Below are 9,100 nucleotides of genomic sequence, written 5' to 3'. Positions count from 1 at the left end.
ATTCCTCCCTCTCCTCAAATCTTTAAAGATCAAACTTTTATTAAGTCCTGAGATGAACTCCATTACCAAATTTTAAACAAGTCAAGATATTTATTACCACTCAGCTCCTCTAGACTTGCAAAAATTTGATAGTTTCAAAAAAAAATTTTAGTCATTTTATCTTAGAGGTAATTACAATTAATCCACCAGATGTATTATAAAACAAATGCAAAGTTGTGAGAGACAGATAAACAAAAAAGGGATATTTTAATTGGATTGGAACACAGTAATTACCATGTAAATATGTATATGTGACTTTATTTCATAGTATGAACAAATGCCTAAAAGATGGGAAGTCCTTATATTCTTTCTTCTATTACGAAATGCTCAAATTTACAGCCAGACTGATGTTTCACTTTATCATAAGATAAATCCAGTTAATGATGTCCATGAGCTGGTGCAGTTGAACCTGAAGTTTTGGAAACAAGAAATACATTAGAAATTGTATTATAATTTAGAAAACAATACAAAATAGATTGTTAAAAAAAAATTTTCCATATAAATGTATGTGAGATATCCAGGGTAATGAAAATCATAACTAAGTAAAACCATTTCAACTTATCTAATTCCTCTGTAAAGTTTCTCTGTCCCTTTTTGCTATTAAAGCAAATATTTTGTTCAGAATTCAATTATAACTTTTTTTTGTGTTGGAAAATTATTATGGAAAAGAAGAAAATATTCAGGACTTGGCTCTAAAAAAATGGGATTAATTTCACCACCCAGTTTAGAATTAAATATACTTTATGATCAATAGTTTATTTAAAAGTGACAGTATGGTTAAATTAGTGGTTTGAATTGCACATCTACCTCCCACCCCCCACTGTTATCAAGCACACCCCACTGTTGCATCTTCAACAATTTCAATGAAAATATTTAGGGCATTAAAGAGCAAAAATTGCTTTGAGAATTCTGCTTTACTTTAACTACACTTGTAATTAAAATATGATATTCTGAAATATTCCTTTCCATTATATATATATGTATGCATGACATTTATATTTTAAAAACAATGAATCAGATGCTTTTACAGAAAAGTAATTAATCACTATCCTATTCCCTTCCCCAAAAGACTTACCTTTCAAAGCTTTGCTTTTTTTATCTAAAAATTAAAAGAACATATTATTAGTCTAATTATTAGCTAATTTTTTATCCATTAGTCCCAATTAAGTAACAATATTTCATAACTTAATACCTTAGACATATAGCTCAATTATTATTTCTTGTGATATCTGGTTGAGCTCTTTATTACCTAATGTAATACAAAAAATTACTGCTGATGGTTTCTACAATCTCATTCATTTAGGTTTCCCAAAAGAGCTTCAAAACAGGAAAACCTGAAAAAGCTATAAACAATGTTTTCAAAATTTTGTATTTTAAAAGATTTATGTCTTCCTTACTCTCAATTATATATATAGGGTTCCAAAGCAAGATATTTCCTAACACAATGTTTAAGACAGATACAGCTGTCCAATATGCTAAACATTACCCTATTTGAAATCTAAAACAAATTACTAAAATTAATATTTGTATGGGGAATTAGTTATGACAATCCCTGATCCCAATAGGAATCTTTTCTCCCTTCTTTTCTCTCAAGAACCAAACATAATGCAACTTACCAGCACTTCTGATCTTGTAAACAATATACCACATGACACCCACTCCTACCCAGATTTCCTGGTAAACCTTGGTATAGTAGGGTTTCATTGGAGTCCAAACATTTTTTATTAAGCTCTGTAACATCTGAAAATTAATAGTAACAGTAAATTTAGGCATTCTACAATCCTGAAAGTTCAGATTATTATTCATCCAAAAAATATTTATTGAGGCTTCTCATAGGCTTTCTCACTTGTTCCCATTCACCCAATACCATGCTTTCAGAGTTCCAAATCCTTTCCATTCTTTCAGAAGAGCCTAGTTGAGCTCTGCTTCTTTCATGAAAAATTCTCTGTTCACCCCATTGTTCCTTCCTCTGAATTTTCAATAGCATCCATATCAGTATATTGCTGTTTCACAGAATCATACATAGTATTCCAGAACCAGAAAGAACAGATCACTGAGATTTAGTCTAAACCTTAACTAGAGCATGAATCCTGCTTAAAACAGTTTGGATTATGGTCTGACCAGGGAAAGTACAGGAAGGGAATCTGGGTTCTCTATTCTGGTAAACTTTGTATGATCTGGATCAAGTTCTATATCTTCAATTTCTTCCTTTATAAAACTGAAAGATGTAAAAACCCTCTAAGATCCTTTTTCAGGTCTAAATGCTAGGAATACTTTCACTGTAAATGAAAATCTTTTTACTAAGGCAATCTAAGATTACACATTTTTTTTATTTGGGGAAGTTTTTATGTATGTTTTGGATACATAATCCAGTTATTTTTTTGATTTTATAGTTTTAATTAATACTTTTTAGGAGCAAATTGATAAGAGAAGTTATCATAGGTCAGAAACTCAGCCATCTCAACTCAGAGTATGATTTTAGTCAATGACTTCTGCCTCAGGTTCCTCACTGTAAAATTAGGGGATTAGATTAGACACTTAAGATTCCTGTAAGATATGACATTTTATGGCTCTATAATGCTGAGTGTCTCTTGTTATCAGACACGGGGTAAGGATAATAAACAAAGATATCATTTCTACGTCATATCTATACCATGTTACTTATTCTCCCAATACTTCAACCAACAAACAGGAACTTCACTTCTCCAACTCCTCTCCAATTTCCAGGTATGAGTTTTTAGTATTCTACTATACCTTGCTGATTTTAGGCCCATCACCACTGCATAGCTATCTCCATGCCATCTTGGTAGAAATGTAATCATCCTCTCCTCTCCCCTCTTCCCACTCTAGCTCTGACAACAGTAATCAAACCAATACTACCAGTGCTGGAAAAGATGAATCAATCATTTGTCCTCTGGCCTTCATTATCCCTGGCCACCACTTTCCTGTTGTTAATTTCCCCCCAATTACAAGTAAGATCCTTGACGGCACTGATTATCTTCCCTGTTTATATTTGTACCTCTAACTTAGAAGTTCCCTCACTAGTAAGCTATTAATATTTTCCCATTTATATATTCATTCATATCCCCCAGATAGTCCACCACTGAGATTCGTTAAAGAAACTCAATTTAAAAAATGCAAATAAACACCATCTAGTGCCACTTATTTTAGTATTAATTACTTTAATCCAATTGCTTATATTGCTTTTATCAGACTGCTTGCCAAACTAATGGTGGAGGTGGTGTAGCTGGAGGGATAATTTTCCAACACAAGACATTTTATGAAGAGCAGAGGTAACGGGTGGGGCAAGCAAAGAGTAGCAAAAACAAACAAAAAACCCCTCTCCTTAGAAATTATAAATAAGCTCTTTTGGTACTGAAAAACCCCATTTGGAATACTTATGTCTGTTGGAGAATATGCTGCTGATGGCTACTATAAAACATGCTGCAAATTCTCCCATTATTTTCTGCCTTTCATTGAGCAGGATGATAAAGTAATAAACCCTTGATCTAGATTTGGGAGACCTAGGTTCCAACGTCCACCCAAAAGTCACTGAACTTCTTTAAGCCTCAGTAACCTAATCTGTAAAAATGGAATACTCACTCCAACAACCTCACAGTTGCATGAGCAAAGTATTAGCCATTCCTCTTAGATATCATCATGTTTGTTGACTTGCTACAATTCCCTTCTTCTAAATACTGTTCCTATTTCTACCTTTTGGAGACAATATATCTGACACAGAGCTTTATAGAACAAAATGCTTTTTCCTAAACAATTACCTCTGCTCAAGTGTCCTTTACCCCCCAATATTACCAATGGGAAAACTGAGTCTCCAAATAGTGTATAGCAGGGACTGGATCACAGGTCTTCAGTTAGTCTACTATTCTTTCCATCATACCATGCTACATTTTCATATAGCATAAATTAATCCTTCCAGGAGACAGTCTTTCAGATGTCTGAAATTACCTATTATACTCCCTAATAAACCTCTCATTCCTCATTGTTCTTCACAGGATGTAATTGTGTGTCAGGGCTATAAAATAACCTTAACTCATTTCAATTCCCAGGGTCATTTTAGCACCTCTTGGCCCTCCCAACAAACTAAGTTTTTATATGCACAATCTTAATTTAGGAAGGAAGGAATTTGCTTAAATGTACAGAAACCTTTAAGTATTCTTACACACTTCAGGAATACAAAACTGATCCTTCTAACTTATACTAAAGCTTCCTATGTTTTTTACATAGCTTTAGAGGTGAAGTGGAAAGAACACTGGATTTGAAGCTAAAGGACCTGGGCTCAAACCAGGCCTGTGTGACCTTATCCAGATATATTTATTTGCCTTTAGCAGTCTTTAACACAAAAGATCAGGTGATAAGGGATCTTTGGAGGATTTAGATCTGGAAGGTCCAATCCCTTCATGTAAATGAAGAAACAAAGATCCAAAGAAGTGACTTTACCAAGGTCACAAATCTATTCATTTAGGAAGAATTCCTTAGAAAGGTAGAAAGCAGAAAGGAACCATCACTTTATCTCCCCAAACCACCACACAATTTCAGAAATAAGAAAACAGAGCCCCACAGAGCTTAAGTGATTTGCCTAGAACTTCCAGAGTCCAAATGGAATGTCTGGAAACTAGGGATGCTAAGACCAAAAAACCTCTAAAAGAGGACATATTCTTATATTCTATTGGGATGACATGGTTTGAAAATGCAAGGCAGTTGAAGGAAGGAGGCAATGGAGTCTACAAAGGCTTCCTGGAAAAAGTGGCAGATACAGCATGCCTTGAAGGATACTACAAAGACAGTAAATGGGAGGGCAAGGATTAAAACTTTGGTCTTCCAAATTAAAGGAGAAAGCCTGGGAGATATTATGAGATACCTTGTTTGATCAATTTAGTTATTCCTTTACTACCATATACTACAGTTCATATCTCAACTTTTATGATTCTTGAATATATCCTTCCTGATCCAAGACAAGTGCAATAGACTGGGGATGGAAAAAGACATCTGCAACCAGAGAAAGAACTACTGAGACTGAATGCAGATTAAAGAACTCTATTTTCAGCTTTTGCTTTTTCTTTCTCGTGGTTTTCTCCCTTTATTCTCATTTCTTTCCTTACATGATTAAAATGAAAAACATGCTTAAAAAGATTGTATATATATAATCTACATCAAATTTTTTGCTATCTTGGAGAGAGGAGAGGAAGGGAGTAAAAAATTTGGAACTCAAATAGATATCCTTCCATATAAATTGTGGTATATGAAAGTTATGGAATATTATTGCTCAGTAAGAAATGACCAGCAGGAGGAATACAGAGAGGGTTGGAGAGACTTAAATCAACTGATGCTGAGTGAAATGAGCAGAACCAGAAGATCACTGTATACTTCAACAACGATACTGTATGAGGATGTATTCTGATGGAAGTGGAAATCTTCAACATAAAGAAGATCCAACTCACTTCCAGTTGATCAATGATGGACAGAGGTAGATACACCCAGAGAAGAAACACTGGGAGGGGAATGTAAATTGTTAGCACTAATATCTGTCTGCCCAGGTTGCATGTACCTTCGGATTCTAATGTTTATTGTGCAACAAGAAAATGATATTCACACACATGTATTGTACTTAGACTATACTGTAACACATGTAAAATGTATGGTATTGCCTGTCGTCGGGGGGAGGGAATAAGGGAGGGGGGGTAATTTGGAAAAATGAATACAAGGGATAATATTATAAAATATATATATATATAATAAAAAAATTTAAAAAAAAAAAAGAAAAAAAAAAAGAAAAAAATTTTATGAAAAGAAAAAAAAAAAAAAAAAAAAAAAAAGATATCCTTCCATAAATCCATCTAGAAGTATACATTTAGTTAAAAATGCTACATGATGGGGCAATCTCCATCTTACACCGCTTCTCAAAAAACTCAATACTAGATGGACCTTCTGTGTTTGTGTCTATCATTATTAGCGGAAAAAAGTCAGTCCTAGAATTAGAGTTGAAGTTAGAAGTGGTCTCCAAGGTCATGCAGTCCAGCTCCCTCATTACACAGAAGCCACGCCCAATACAACTGAGTGGTTTGCTAAGGTTAGTAAGTTTCAGAAGTGAGATGTAAACGCATTCCTGTGACAGTATCTTTCCACTCTACCAGGTGAACCATGGAAGAAACGGATGGAAGTCAAACATTACTACACTACTTCTGGATGGGTGAAAGACGTAATACTTGAAAAATATGGTTTGTATGAAGTGATTCAAGGTACTTCCAACAGACATGATGGAAAGAGCCATCTACAATCAGAGAGAATTATGGAGACTGATTGTGCATCAAAGTATAATATTTTCACCTTTTTTTGTTTGGTTTGCTTAGGTTTTTTTTTTTTTTTTCTTTTTCCCCTTTGATCTGATTTTTCTTGTGCAGCATAACAAATATGGAAATACAGTTAGAAGAACTGCACATGTTTAACCTATACTGTATTTGCCTGGTGCCTTGAGGAAGGAAGTTGGAAGAAAAATCTGGAATGCAAAGGTAAATGCTGAAAACTACCTTTGCACGTATTTGGAAAAAAAAGAAGCCATTAAAACAAAACACGGATTGCAGTCCCAGGTGATTCTCTAATCCTCTATGTAACCTTGAGAGCCTGTCTCAGCTTCTCTGGACTTTAGACTCTTTCTGGAAAGTAAAGGCTCAACTTTCTGATGGGGATAAATCTGAGGACACACAAGTTACTGTTTCAGGCTGGGTAAAGGTAGATTTAAAGTACCTCTAAGCTCTTCCCTGCTGATCCTTGCAAGACCTTCCTCTCTTCGCCTCATTTTGCTTTCCTCTTCCTATCCCGGCGCCCCAAAGCTTTCCCTGGTACCCTCTGCCTTAAACCCCACCTCCACTCTTCCCTATTCACTTCTTTGCTCTTTCCTTCCAGCAGCCTACTCCCTCGTCACAATCAAAGCCCCTTGAACTTAAAGGGCAATGAGTTCAAGTCGCGTCTAGAAATACCTGACGGCCGGGAGACCTCGGACAGATCCGCCTGCCTCCTTTTTCCTCGTCTGTAAGATGGGGACGATTGTAGCGCCTACTTTGTACAGTGGTTTGTGAAGACCACAAGAGTACTTGTAACGATTCTCGGTACCCCCACCCCCTCCCAGACCCTGGGAATGGCCTCCCTAAGTGCGGGCCGGCCCAGAGACCTCCCCCGGACGTGCTCGTCCCGTTCTTTCCCTTCTCCGGAGCCCAGGGAGGCCCAAGGACCGCCGCCCCTCTCCCGGGCCCGGACGCCCCAGGAAGCGCCGACACGAGTGGGGATGTCTCTCACCGTGGCTGCTTTCTGCAAAGGACCGCGCGTGGGGGCCTGGGTCTGCAGCAGAGATCAGTGTTAGGCCACAAGCTTAGAAAGGTGACCTCAAAAGCAGGGGGCCTCGCGGGGAGTGCTGGGAAAACGGCCCGAAGAACGCCGGAAGAGGCGGGCCCTGGCCGTTTGCTCCGAGTGTGGGCCTCCCGCCACAGCGTCCTCAGGCGGCACGCGTCGGCGCTGCAGACCTGGGGAGAGCTGGCGTCCTGGGAGGAGGGATGGGCTGACCCAGTTGAGACCTCGAGAGCTCGGCGAGATGGGGGCGGGGCTGAAGTGGGGGCGGAGCCTGAAGCGGGGGCTAGGTGGGATGGCAACCCAAACTCTGAAATAAAGAGGTTTGTCCAAAGCCACCGGTACAAGAGTGTTTTGAAGCAACCAACGCAAACCTTTCCCTGTACACTCCCCACCTTGCTATACGCCACTCCCCACCTTGTTATACGCTCCCCACCACCCGCGCCCCAATAGCGAGTGCCCTTCCTCCGGCCTATTTTTAACTTATTCGTGGTTCTCATTTGGCCCGATTCGGAGTTTTCTTGGCAGAGTTATGAAAGCGGTTTGTCATTTCCTTCTCCAGTTCATTTTACAGATAAGGAAACTGAGGCAAACCAGGTTAACTGACTTGTCCGGGTTACTCAGCTAGTAAATAACTGAAACCATGTTGGAATTGAGTCAAATGAGTGTTTCCAACTTCGTACTCTTTATCAGGGCCCTTCATTTACTTTGTGTGTATCCATTTTATATTTATGCTGATTAGATTCCACTGTCCCGCCCCTCCCCCCTTCCCTAGGATGTAAACTGCTTGCAGAAAAGAGATTCCCCCCCCCCCCCCCCATATTTTGTATTTGTATTTCCAGAACCTTGCACAGACCACACAGCGGGAGATCGGTAAATACTTGGTTGAGGCCTTTTGACTCTTCTTGTTGCGAAGGTATGCTACATTGCATCTGTACTACGGAGGCAGCTAGATGGTTCAGTGGGCCTGGAGTCAGAAAGGCCTGAATTCAAATGCATCCTCCAACACTTGGTGGCTGTGGGATCCTAGGCAACTCGTCTAACCTCCTCCTGAATCCCCTGGAGAAGGGAAGAGCGACTCACTTCAGTGTCTTTGCTATGAAATCCCTATTGGGATCACACAAAGAGTCAGAAAAGAATGAATAACATACTTATACTACGCAAAACTATCCCGTAGTATAGATCTCCATACCAAGGCTCCTATAATCTTTATTCCTACTGAGAGTTATAAAAAGCCTGAACCATTTGGAAAAATAGGCAAAGGAGCTCTAACAAATGACTTTTATGGCCCAAAGGTGATTTTGGCACCTAAACCAGAACAACGGAAACAGAGAAACAAAACTATAAACCAATTTTTCTAACGAATCTCAATGCAAAAATTTAAAATAGTACCAGAGAAATTATAGCAAGATATCATATAAATAATAGATTATAATCAGGTAAGATTTATAGCAAGAATGCAGGATCAGTAAGGAAAACTAGCAACATAATTGACCATATCATTAACAAAACTAATAGAAATTTTAAAAATATCTCAATAGATGCAGAAAGGGGAAGCTAGGTGGCGCAGTGGAAAGAGCACCAGCCTTGAATTCAGGAGGACCAGAGTTCAAATCTGATCTCAGACACTTAACACTTCTTTGCTGTGTGATCCTGGGGAAGTCACTTAACCCCAGCCTCAGGGAAAAAAAAATAGATGCAG

At 38.3% G+C, this 9,100-nt stretch overlaps 1 long non-coding RNA gene across 1 annotated transcript; it reads right to left on the bottom strand.

Moving 5' to 3' along the window:
* Positions 1-227: 227 nt before the first annotated feature.
* On the bottom strand, positions 228-7,577 carry LOC141556656 (uncharacterized). Its single transcript, XR_012486587.1, has 4 exons — positions 7,351-7,577; positions 1,656-1,779; positions 1,115-1,138; positions 228-448 (listed from the first exon to the last, which is right to left on the bottom strand). It is a non-coding gene; the product is annotated as an uncharacterized LOC141556656 (long non-coding RNA).
* Between the last annotated feature and the right edge of the window lie 1,523 nt (positions 7,578-9,100).

This window comes from Sminthopsis crassicaudata, chromosome 2 (assembly GCF_048593235.1).
Source record: "Sminthopsis crassicaudata isolate SCR6 chromosome 2, ASM4859323v1, whole genome shotgun sequence".
Classification (NCBI taxonomy): domain Eukaryota; kingdom Metazoa; phylum Chordata; class Mammalia; order Dasyuromorphia; family Dasyuridae; genus Sminthopsis; species Sminthopsis crassicaudata.
Note: the sequence above shows the minus strand (reverse complement) of the source record. Positions and strands in the feature narration are given on the sequence as shown.